The sequence below is a fragment of the Nuphar pumila genome, chromosome 8, assembly GCF_984573655.1.
Source record: "Nuphar pumila chromosome 8, dmNupPumi1.hap1.1, whole genome shotgun sequence".
NCBI lineage: Eukaryota > Viridiplantae > Streptophyta > Magnoliopsida > Nymphaeales > Nymphaeaceae > Nuphar > Nuphar pumila.
Window position 1 is genome coordinate 38,666,222 of NC_143256.1, and position 13,695 is coordinate 38,679,916.

Genomic DNA, 13,695 nt, shown 5'->3' on the forward strand with positions numbered 1-13,695 from the left:
TGTCAGTCATCAGTATGCTTCACTTGCGTTGATAATGGTTCATGCATCACTTGGGTGTTGTCTGACACCCTAACTATGTAGTTATTATTATTATTATTTTTTTAGTTTTAGGCATGATGGCTTTATATATTAGACCTAATACCTAGGTTAGGCATGACTTATACAGTCCATCCACTGTATGTCATTCATCAGGATTATTTCCCTATAGACACCCTGATGTCTTTTACTTCACCATCACATCATTTTTTTTTCTTCTTTTTTTCTTCTTTTTTTTCTTCTTCTCTTTCTTACTGTAACCTCCACTGCAGCTTCCCTAGCATCGTCTATCATCCTTCACTATCCATGACTTGCCCTTTTCACAGCATACACCTCCAGTTCCTCCAATCGAACTGTCGCCAACCCTACTCCCATAGCTTCTCACATATTCACAGCAGTGTTAACACGCTGCTGTGTCTCCCCCTTTTAAGGTTCATAGCGGTCCATAGGTACTTTTGTGATTCTGTTTAGGCACCCACCAGAGTGCCGATTACCTCCAGCATATTTCACTATATTAGCACCCAATCCCAGCACTAAGTCTGCACACTGCCTCCCTCCCCCTCCGCATAGCCACCCTCATTTTAACTATGTATATCACCTACCTTTCCATGCTTAGCTTAGACATAATGTTTAGGTCATATGTACATATATCTATGTTCTTTAGCTAGCATAAGTATCATTCCCAGCTAAATATATATGTCTTCTTTAGATATAAAACCCTTCCTATTTCATATAGGCATTGTAAGATGTATTATATGCATTCACTCTAGGTATCCATATTCTTATTTAGCATAGCCATATGCATGCTAATTCTAATATGATGCTTCCTTTTGCATGCTTGCCTTCCTATTGCCTTGTACTAAATTACATTTTTTTTTTGAAATACATGAAAAGTGTTATTTTTCTTCTTAGATTAGGATTTTAATTTCCAGTCTACAATGTAATAGCTAGATATTAATGAGAATTTTAAATTTCAAACATTAGATTAGAATGTATGAGCATGTATATACCTTAGAGATTACTTATTTCATCTCATTTTCCCTTTATTTCTCAAAATCTCACAATGGTGAATCACGAATGACACGTGCACCATTTCGTAAAAGGTAAATTAATCCTAAGTTGATGATCCACATCAATGGCCATAGTCAGGGTGTGGACAAAACTTAGTATTTTTATCTTTTACGAAATTACATTGGATCCACACTGGATCTGGTTTCAAAATTCATCATATTTTCTTTAAATATTTCCTTCTTTTATAAGAATTTAACTTAAAATTAATTCAAAATATATACCAATGGCCATAGTCAGGGTATATTGAGAGTTAATTTCATTTTAAAATTCTATAAGAGCACCAAATGTGTTTCATTCTTCACCTGAATTTAAATACAGATTATTATATAATACATTCAATGACCATAGTCAAGGATGTATTATATCTTCAATCTTGTTTTAATTCATTTAAAAAATGGAATAGCTTTTCAAAAAAATCCAAAAATTAAATTCTTCAAATTCATTCATCATTTAGGAAAGAACTGCATCATGTCTCCAAAAATTTCTTTTCCAAAATCCAAGTAAGGTAAATATCCTCCTCAATCTATCTTCAATCCTTATCAAATCTGATTCAAAATTCTATTTTATCTTTCAATCTCAAAGTTCAATTTAATTTTGAGGTTTTAAAGTCATTTTTTATATTCGAATTCGAATCAGATTTCAAAGTTCAATTTGACTTTGAAATTCCAATTCATTTTATATTCAAAATTCCAACCAAACTCAAAGTTTAAATTTAACTTTGAGATTCTTGATTCATCTTCGAAATTCCAAATTCAAACTTCAAAAATTCAAGGTCTAATTAGACTTTGAAATTCGTTTGTATATTCAAATTCTAAATTTTATTTTCCAAGTTCAATTCAAACTTGGAAATTCCTGACTCATCTTCTGAATTTAACTCCAAATCCATTTTAGGATCCAGAGTCCAAGTCTACATTGGATCTCAGACTTCAGATCCAAATCTCCTTTAGGATCCAGAGTCCAACTCTACATTGGATCTCAGACTTCAGATCCAAATCTATCTTAGGGTCCAGAGTCTAAATCTACATTAGATCTCAGACCTTAGATCCAAATCCATTTTTAGGATCCAAAACCCAATTCTACATCGGATCTTAAATCCATTTTGAGATCCAATTCCATTCTCAATTCTAGATTTAAAATTCAATTCCATTTTCAGATTTCATCTGAACCTCTAAAATCCATTTTTTATTTGATTTTTTCCAGATCCATTCTAAACTTCAAAATCTAAATTCAAATTCCATCTCAAGTATCCATTTCCTTTCCAAAATTCAAGTTCAACTTCAAAAGTCCATTTCCGACTTTGAAATTTCATTTCCTTTCATTTCAAAACTTGAAATCATTCTTTCTCAAAATCAAGATCTATCCTTCCAATCCTGATTTATTTCAAAGACTTAGAACTTTTCTGATCTATCTCAAGTTCTAAAGTTAGATTCAATCATTTCTTCACTCCCTTATCAAGTTCATCTCAGAATACTTGGAAATTTCCAAAACATTCTTTTCAAAAGAGCATACATCCTTGCATTGCACAAGTATGATTCTTTGTGCATTTAGAGTTAGGATAAATTCTTAGATTATATTTAGGCAAAACAAAAGGCATAGATTCGATCCTTGGTTCGATTACCCCTGGTAAAGGCGCCAGGAACTGTCGAACCTCGTACCGACGAGCGAATCCCGTCTCTCCATTTTTCCCGCAATATTTTCAAAACGGAGGTGAGTAATTTTCTAAATATTTTCAAATCAAGGTCAAGTGAAAACCCGCAAAAGAATTTCTCTTCTCTCTCTCTCTTTCTTTCTTTTCTCTTCTCTCTTTCTTTTCTTTCTTTTATCCTTCTTCCTTCAAAAAGGAGGAGAATAGAGGTTAAAAAAAGGGAAAGAGAAGGAAGAGAGAAAAACCATGAAGAGAGGAAAAATTTTGCGATGATCACAACACACCATCACTGGATATCACATAACCCAAAAACATGACGCGTCGAAGCCAAAACTCGCACTTAGAGAACTTGGCGAACAATCTGTGCTCCCGAAGTACTCCCAAAACAATATGCAGATGTTCTCGGTGTTGCTCAGGGGTCTCTGAGTAGATCAAGATATCATCGATAAATACGATCACAAATGTATCCACGAACGGACGGAAGATACGATTCATCAAATCCATGAATGCTGCTGGTGCATTTGTGAGCCCAAACGGCATCACAACGAACTCGTACAACCCGTACCTAGTTCGAAAAGCCGTCTTCGAGACATCTTCTTCTCTGATCCGAAGTTGATGATAACCCGATCTGAGGTCGATCTTCGAGAATATCTTCGCTCTCTGCAACTGATCAAAGAGATCTTCTATTCTCGGCAACGGATACTTATTCTTAATCGTCACTTGGTTAAGCATTCTATAGTCAATGCACAACCTCAGGGATCCGTCTTTCTTCTTTACGAACAAAACAGGTGCACCCCATGGCGATGCACTATTCCTGATAAACCCTTGCTCCATCAACTCTTCCAACTGACGCTTCAGTTCCTCGAGTTCTGCCGGAGCCATACGATATGGTGCCTTTGAGATCAGAGTCGTTCCAGGTAACAACTCAATACAAAACTCGATCTCACACTTCGGAGGTAATCCAGGCAGTTCCTCAGGAAACACATCGGGGAACTCCCGAACTACCTCAAGATCCTCGATAGGGGTTAACACCGACTCAACCGGGGCGATACTGACCAAGAAAGCAGTACCCCCATTCCGCAGATATTTCTGAACCTTAAATGACGAAATCATACGACTGTCTCGAACAGGTCGAGCCAGGCTGATCTCCAAAACTGGACGGTCAGGAGCGTACAAAACCACCTTGCCTTCTCTGCATAGAACTTGAGCATGATACTCAAATAACCAATTCATGCCTAGAATGACATCAAACTCCATCATATCTAGCAGAATCAAGTCAGCTGGCATGTCCTGACTTGCCACTAACACATCTACGCTCGGAATGTATGAAGTACATAAAGACTGATCACCAGTCGGCGTATGAACTTCCAACTGATAATTCAACAATACAGCAGACATAGGCAAAGAACTAGCAAATCTCGAAGCTATGAAAGAATGCGAAGCACCACAGTCAAACAAGGTAAAAGCTGCATGACCAGCGACTGGAATAGTACCTTGGACCAACGCTCCCTTGGTCACTTGCTCGATAGTGGCTGCGTAGGCACGCCCTGCCACCGTCTTTTGGTTACCCGTCTTCTGCTGGGAAGATTGTTGCGGCGGGTACATCTGCTGCTGCTGCGGCTGCTGAGGAAGTCGCTGAGGTGCTGGTTGTGATGTTCCTGGCGTGTTCCTCCTCAGATCGTCGGACTGCTTCTTTCAACAATCCTTGATGTAGTGGCCCATGTTGCCACAGTAGATGCATCCTCCAAGGTCCCGTGGACACGGTCGGCCAGGATGATCCATCCGACATTTTAGGCAACCTGATGTTGCCACCACCTGTCTCTGCTGTTGCTGCTGCTGGGGCTGGCGATTCTGTCGCTGCCGATTGTTGTTGTGATTCCTCTTTGCTGGCGGGGCGGACTTTTTTCCACCCGAATTCTGCTAGAATGAACGCTTCTTAGGCCAACTCTTTTGGCCTTGCTGCTGTTGGTTACCCTTGGTCTGCGAAGTCTTCTGGGATTCTGTCCACTCTTGCTCCAGAAATGTAGCCGTCTCCAGGGCTTCCTCAAGAGTCGAGGGAGAACGCGTGAACACTCTCAGGCGTAAGGCTAACTTCAGTCCACGAGCAAACTTCATTGCTCATTCCTTCTCGGTCACGTACACATGTGGACAGAAGCACTCCAGGCTTCTGAACTTCGTGATGTAGTCTGCCAAGGTAGAGTTCCCCTGCTGAAGGTCGAGGAACTCCTGCATCTTACGGCTGCGCTCGTGGGTCGGAAAATAAGCCGCGTAGAAGACTTCTACGAACTGCTCCCATGTAACTACTCCGCCTTCGAACTTGATATCGAAGGTGGTCGCCCACCACCTCTCGGCATCCTTCCGGAGCCGATACGTGCCAAAATCCACCTTCCGGTCGTCACGGACTTGCAACACCCGAAAGATCTGCTCGATCTCTCGTATCCAGTCCTCGGCCGCCTCAGGCGTAGAATTTTCGTCGAAGGAGGGAGGGTTCATAGCCATGAACTGCTTATAGGGCACGACTGTCGCTGGAACTGGAGAGGGAGTAGGAACCGGGGTCTCTAGCTCCTGAGAGGTCCGCATGTTCTCTCCCATAGCACGCATGGCCTCAGCCTGCCTGCCCACAACCTCAGCTAGGTTGCTCACAGTGTCTATGTGTTATCATCGCAAAATTTTTAGCTTTTTGCGAGTCAAACTGACCTTTGATAAGTTTTTGAAAATAACTCTCATCCGTTTAAAATGCGGGAAAATTCCGTAGAATGGGACTCGCCTATCGGTACGAGGTTCAATCGTTCCTGCCACCTTTAACAGGGGTAATTGAACCAAGGATCAATCTTATGCTCTACTCTATTCAACTTGTCTAAATTATATTATAATTTCTAAATGCACATAGAATCAGGCATGTGCTATGAATTTTCAGAAAATACACATTTTGAAAACATGATGTTTGCTTTGAATGATTGAAATATTTAGAAAATGTAAATCTTGGAAATGATATCACATGAGAAATTGTGAAATAGGATTTGAAATATACTTCTGAGAGAAATAAAAATCGATTTTGAGGAATCCTTGACATTTGGTGAAAATCGATTCTGAGAGACTTGGTTTCTCTGAATTCAAACTTTGAAATTGAAATTCTAACTTAGAAAATTTGAATTTGGAACTTGGGAAATACTTGAAATATCCTTTGAAATTCAATGTCTTTGGGAAAATCGATTTTGCTATAAGACTTAGGAGATTTTGAGAAAATGAACTTCTTTGAATTGAAATTTGAATTGGAATTGGCAAATGCATGAATATGAATTTGAGGAATTGAGAAATACTTTTTGTATTTTGAGAAATGCAGTGCATTTTGAAGTTAGCCTAAGAGTGTAGGCTGAATGTGGCTAATGTGAAGATCATAAATCTGGGTATCATTCATATTCTGACTATGGCCATAAATACGAATTCCACCAAGTTTATAAACTTCATAAAAGCTAGTGTATGTGTCATTCGTGTAGACCATAGTGAGTTTGAATATGCATGAATCATCATCCATCACACATTAACATTATTTAAAAAAACAAATTATATGCAATGCTGCCTAAGCTAAGCAGGAAATGTAAATTCTTATTCCAAAGTTAATTACAATTTACATCACTATTGAAATTTAAATACATGAAAAATAAAGTCTTCAATGTACCTGCAAAACTAGAAAACTTTGTTAGTGATGATATGTCGGCTTTTCTAGGTTTATCCAGTAATATCAGGAAATTGCTGGATTTTGCTAGATATAAGCCTTTTCCATGATTCCCTTAAATCAAAATTGATAAAATATGAAATAAAATAAAAAAAATATGAAAATGGAATTTGAAATTTCAAAATTGGGGTCAAAATGACAAAAATACCCCTAATAACAAGACTATGGCCTTGAAATTAGGGTTTTTAGAAAGATATTTGGTAAAATGCAAGTTTTGAAATTCAAATGCAAATAAACTAGGCTAAAATATGATATGACATACTTAAACACAGGAAAATTAAGGTTAGGGATTTCGAAATTTAGGTCAAATAACCAAATTGCCCCTGATAGCAAGACTATGGCCTTGAAATCAGGGTTTTTAGAAATAGATTTTGGTAAAAACTTAGGTTTTATGCACTAAATGAAATCAAATGAGCACAAAATTAAACCTAAAGCATCCTAATATGATTATGAACATGATTAAACCCTAAAAATATATGCTTATGCACGAAAATCCAACAATATCACAAAAACCGTGATTTTAGCAGTGTTTTTGGATCTTTCAGGAACCCGGTTTTGCAATTTGCTTAATTCAGCCATCAAATGGATTCCAAAATCTATAAAAATTGGTACCTGCACTTGTTATAACCCTAATGTCGAATTGGAATTATACAAATAATTTTTTGACATTAAATTAATCCGAAAATTGCATTAAACCCTAAAATATGCTATTTTTGACCTAATTCACCAACCAGTTTCAATCCAAGACCTGAACCAGGGGTCAAATCTTCATGGAAATTTATGAAATTTTACAAAGACTAACTAAGAACAAATACAGAGATTTCCCAATTTACAGATCAGAAAAATCATCTCCGGTTAGGGAGAAACCCTTCCGGCAATCTGAGCTAAAATATATCACTCTTAACAGGGATTAAAACAGTTATAACAGATTGAAAATACAGGAATAAATAGCAATCCTAAACAAAAATCTCTGAAATTTTAGTGGTGAATATTAGACAAAAAAATAACACTCACTTTTTACAGATCTAGAATCGGATCTGTGGTTTGGGATTTATGACTAACATAAGTCTGATTAGGGTTTTGGTAAACCCTAACGAGTTTTAAATTTAAAAACAGATTCTCTAAAAGGGGAAACATACTAAACAGTGATCAAAAAATCCAAAAATTTCACAGCAGAGAGATCTACTCAATGTGAATCCATATCATTTTACAGATCTAAAATCGGATATAAGATGAGAGAAATATCATCACAGCAATTTACCATCTTGATTTTAACCACGATTTTAAAGCTTTCAAAACCCGATTTGATGTCTGATTTTTTTGACAGAGTTACCGAGGTCCAAAACCTCTGATTTTTCTACAGTAACTCAATAACTCATTCATGCATCACATATAAAAAACTTGAAAAACCATGAGAACTTCAATCCGAAATAACATTATCTTTACTGTTCTAAACCTAAAACACACAGAAATTTAAGAAACTTGAAAAACCATGCATTAACTAATGTAAATAAATAAAATAAACCATAAAACAGTAAATAAAACTTATTTCTATGCTATAGAACGTAAAACAAACATGAATAAACCATGAAAATAAAATAAAATAGGGAATCAATGGCTGGAATTTGATATCACCTTTAAAACATAGATTTAACCCATTAAAAAGGGTAAATCATATATTTTATTGGTTAATAATGTAAAGAATCATATTAAAATCAATTCTAATGGATTAAAATCCCTGTAAATCACCCAAAATAGGGTTAGATCACCTTCTTGGATTGTTCTTGCTGATTCTTGATGGTTCTTGAGGTGAAACCATGGTTGATCTTCCATAAGGAGGGGTATCTAAGCCTAGATCTAGGTTTAAAACATTAAAATCATTAAATAAAATATGAAAAAGGCAAAGGAATTCATACCTTGGAGTTGCAGCAATGAAGGAAGGGCTGGAGAGGAGAGAGAAGCTCCAAGAATCCAAAAGAAAGCAAGTTGGAAAAATCGACCCCCCTATGGCTTTCTATTTATAAAAAAAATTTAGGTTAAAAATCAAATGTTTTAAAAAAATTGGAGTCTTCTAAGGGGGCCGATTTTGGGGTGTAAAGACTATCCTACCCCTAGCCTAAATTATCCTATTTAATACTTAATTAACCCCTAGACTCTCCTAAAAAATCCCCAAATGTAATGCCACTTGGCATTTTCTACATTTGGCTTTTTTAAAACACCTTTAAAAACCTTTAAAAACACTAGTTTTAAAAACTAACTTTCAAAATGAGTTTTTCAAAATGGTTTTGACTCTTCTAAACCTCTAACACTAACCAAGACATCAACTAACCCTAGTCTAGCCCTGACTGACTCGAATATGGCACCACCCCGAGTGGGCCCTACTTGAGTTTTTACAAAAAGATGATTTTAAAACTTGAAATTGAAGGAGTTTTCAAAAGGATTTTCAAAAGTAATCTGAAAATTAAGATTTTTGAAACGGCATAGGGTTCTAACTGAATTAGAATTCCTCTGGATATGGTGCCAACTGAGTGGGCCCACATCGAGTTTTAGAAATTTTGTAATAAACACTGAAAATGGCTTTGAAAAGGGGTTAAAATCGATATTTAAAATTCAAGATCTTTGAAAATAGGGTCTCAAGCGAACTGGAACTCCGGGTTAGAGTCCTGAACTCTTAGGACTCTGAGATTTTAGATTTTAAAAGCCAAATGAAAGAATTTTCAAAAGATTTTATCAAGAAATGATGAAATAAGTCAGAAAACACAGTCAGGGTTAGACTCCTAACTCAACCGAACTCTAAAATAGAATCCTGAACTAACTGGACTATGTAAAATGACCTAAATTTTGAAAATAATCTAAAAAGACTGAAAATGGAAGTAAAACAGACTTAAAAACCAGACTCCTAACCGGATTAGGACTCTGAGACAGAGTCCTGATCGGACTGAAACTTTCAAAGATTTGAGAAATTTGATGAATAGAGGAATTCAGAAGCGACACCACCTCAATGGGTCTCATCTGTGAATTGAAATCGATTAAAATTTGAATTTGAAATGAATCCAGATTGTTTTCTGAGAAAATATTTCAAAATATAAAGTCCTGGGGTTGGAAAATGACAGAGTATTGAATAAAAACCCAGGTTTTGAAATTGATTTTGAAATAAAAGCTTTTAACATTCAAATCTGGATTGAATGTTTTGAAATAGGAGTGCTGGATCTCGAAAATGAGATGCAATGACATGCAATGCTATGCAATGACGTGCAATGCTATGCAGAATACATGCAATGACATGCAATGATCTGTAATGACACTGGATGAGGGTGAAAATTTGGGGTGTTTACAGATGCCCCTCTTTGCTGCTAAGCCGGTTGAAAGCCGAGCTTAGTGGCAAAGAAAACACACCAAATTTGGATTATAAAAATGCCCAAGTTAGATGAATCTGACTGGGTATGAAAGAATTAGTTCAAGTGATGATGATAGATATGAAATGAAGAATAAGGAGAAAATTTTACTACGAAAAGAAGTGAGATTCAGGTTTTGCCCTTAACCTGGATGGGACAGAAAATACCTCGTGTAGAAACGAAGCTTAGGTTTGACCCTTAACCTGACCGGGCGGAAAATGAAATACCTCATCAAAGGAGGCCCAGGTTTATACCCTTAACCTGATCGGGCGGAAAATGAAATACCTCATCAAAGGAGGCCCAGGCTTATACCCTTAACCTGGTCGGGCGGAAAATGAAATACCTCATCAAAGGAGGCCCAGGTTTATACCCTTAACCTGATCGGGCGGAAAATGAAATACCTCATCAAAGGAGGCCCAGGTTTATACCCTTAACCTGATCGGGCGGAAAATGAAATACCTCATCAAAGGAGGCCCAGGTTTATACCTTTAACCTGATTGGGCAGAAAATGGAATACCTCATCAAATGAGGCTCAGGTTTATACCCTTAACCTGATTGGGCAGAAAATGGAATACCTCATCAAAGGAGGCCCAGGTTTATACCCTTAACCTGATCGGGCAGAAAATGGAATACCTCATCAAAGGAGGCTCAGGTTTATACCCTTATCCTGATCGGGCAGAAAATGGAATACCTCATCAAAGGAGGCTCAGGTTTATACCCTTATCCTGATCGGGCAGAAAATGGACGGAATCCTCGAAAGAAGAGACCGTGATGGAACCTTCGGATTTTCGAACAATGAGTCTGATAGGTGTTTTGCAAAAGGAAGGAAATTGGGGTCCCTAAAGTTTGAAAAGGGATTGATTTTGGGCGCCTCATTGCTGAGACTAATTAACTTTTGAAATTGCCTTTTGCTGAAATTGGTGGCTTAACCTCAAGCCGAAATTGGACTGTCTATGGTGGGACAGTGGGGACACAGGGAAGTGCGCGAATCTGAGAGTCCGTGCGCTCAGATTATACCAAAGAAGGGAAGGAATCTTGAAAACTCCCGTTATCAAGTCCTAAAAGGGATAACAACTGATGTCACGATGCACCAAAGATGAACCTCAAGCTCTCGCTTCACGCCAGGATAGCTAGAAAATATTGTCAAAATGTTAAAAATTGTTGTTGATTCAAAATAATTGAAAATGATGCACTTTGTTTTGAAAGTATTCCCTCTTTTCTACCTGAAGTATTACCTCCGACTGGGTTTAACTCCGTAGAATCAAGATTCGAATTCAAATTGCTTGCGATTGACTTTCTTTCAAGGAAGCTATCAATTTCCTTGATATGGACAGAAAAGAAAGTATTCTTGATATTGCGAGGGCTATTGGTGAAAGAATATTGATAAAAAAATTTCACAAAATTAAAGAAGATTCTTGATAGATTTGGAAGTCTGATATCCTGGGATTCTTTTCTCATGATGATCTTTCTGCACTCTCTTTTTAGCAGATTGGAGCTCTCTTGGATTTTTTTGGGAATTACATCCTCCTTCATTTTGGAGATGTCCTGACTTTTCTCTCTTTTTTTTCTTGGGAAGGGTACGTCACAAGCTCCTTCATCTCAGAGATGTTCCGATCCTTCTTTTCTCTCAGGGATTATCTTGATAGTTATTGGCTCATTGGTTGAGAATCTCTTGATGATAGCAGAAATTAAATATCTTTTAGGGTTTGTCGGTAGGCTCATCACACTCGCCTTCATCTCGACGGTGATCTGAACTTTCCCTGGAAGGATCCGTCACAAACTCCGTCATCTTGGAGATGATCCAAATCTTCTTTGGCCCCGGGGGTCGACTCGCTTAATTCGCCTTCATCTTGACGACAATTGAGAGATCCCTTTTGCAGATATTTAATTGCAGCTTAGGTGATTGAGGAGATATGGAAATTGAGTGGATTTTTCTGTATCACCCAGGATATTACGACTGCTTTATTATTCAAGAATGGTCTTTAAAAATGTGTCATTGATTGCGATCAATATCAATCACTCATGGCTTTGCAACAACATTGAATTCTCTTTGCTGGCCATATCGCGGATTTATTCTTCATCCTTTTGGTTGGCCAATAGAAAGATTTTGAATTTTGAATCCTTTTTCGTGAAAGCATTGCCCTTTCAGAAGTAATAGTGGAGGTATTCTGAAGTAATAATTTTGTGCAATAAAATTTTTGAAATCAACAAATATTTAATGACAAATTGGCAAAACTTTCTTGAAGTCCTTTTGTTAAAGCGAGCATTTGAAGCACAACGCAACACATCCATGACAGAAATTCTCTTCTCCTTTCCCCAAAAGAGAAGATTCAGAAATTAGAATTGGGAATTACTCCTCTCTTCCCTGAAGAGGAGGTGTTTACAAAACGAACTTTCTAAGAGAAATTAAGCTTTCGTCAAAACTTCCTAGCATTAGGCTTCTCTTATGGAAAGAGGGCCGGAATTGGTGAGGTTGGTAAATTGGTCATGAAGGAACGAGTTCATCACACTCTCCCTGAGAAGAGGGTCCTTCATGATGAAATGGCCTAGTCTGAGATTATGGGGCCACAAGGAAAACGAACTTCCGTCGAAGCTCTCCCTGTCCTAAGGGTTCCTTATATGAAATTGGAATTTTGTTTTGCAAACGGTTCACAAAGGCACGAGTCCCTTCAAACTCTCCCTGAAAAGGGGCTAAGTGAATGAATTGGATAGCATGCGAAAAGAGCGAGCTCCCTCAAACTCTCCCTATAAAAAGGGTCTCTCGCAAGAGAAAATAATTGAAATTGGGTATTGGGTGACTCAAAAGGGTCAAATTTTGGAAATTAGAATTTTGAAATTTGATATTTGAAATTAGAAATTGGAAATTGGAAATTGATAATTGGAAATTGGAAATTGGAAATTGGAAAATTGGAAATTGATAATTGAAAATTGGAAATTGATTGACCCGAAGGTCGAAATTGTGAATTGGTTTACTGAGAATGACATGGGTTCTGTAGGGATTCGACCTACGAACTATCTATTCCATAGGGATTTAACCTAAGGATCATAGTTTAAGAAGGAATGATTCCAACTTGTGAGCTTTGAATGGACCAGGTGCTAAACTGGGTTTTTGAGGGAAGATTCGAATCAGAATTCAACTCTTCAAGGAAAGCTAGATGAATTGGATTTTGAAAGAAAATTCAAGTCGGAACTTGGATTTTTTAGACCATCTCTGAAGGAAAAGAAAACTCGAGTCAGAACCCGAATCTTCGAAGGAAAACTAAGTCCATTATGGAAGGAAAAAAAATCCAAGTCGGAACTCGAAATCCAAAGGAAAACTAAACCGGTTGGAAGGAAAAGAAATTCGAGTCGGAACTCGAATTCCTGAAGGAAAACTAGGTTAATTAGAAGGAAAGGAAATTCGAGTCGGAACTCGAATCCCAAAGGAAAGTAAATCGGTTAGAAGAAAAAGAAATTCGAGTCGGAACTCGAATTCCTGAAGGAAAACTAGATTAATTAGAAAAAAAGGAAATTCGAGTCGGAACTCGTATCCCAAAGGAAAACTAAACCTGTTAGAAGTTAAAGAAATTCGAGTCGGAACTCGAATTCCTAAAGGAAAACTAGATCGATTAGAAGGAAAGGAAATTCGAGTCAGAACTCGAATCCCAAAGGAAAATAAACCGGTTAGAGGGAAAGGAAATTCGAGTCGGAACTCGAATCTCGGAGGAAAACTAAATCAATGGGGCTACTGAATTTTAAAATTAACCAGTGTAAACACCGAATTTTGAAAATGTACCAATATAGGCATTGGATTTTGAAAAATTACCAGTACG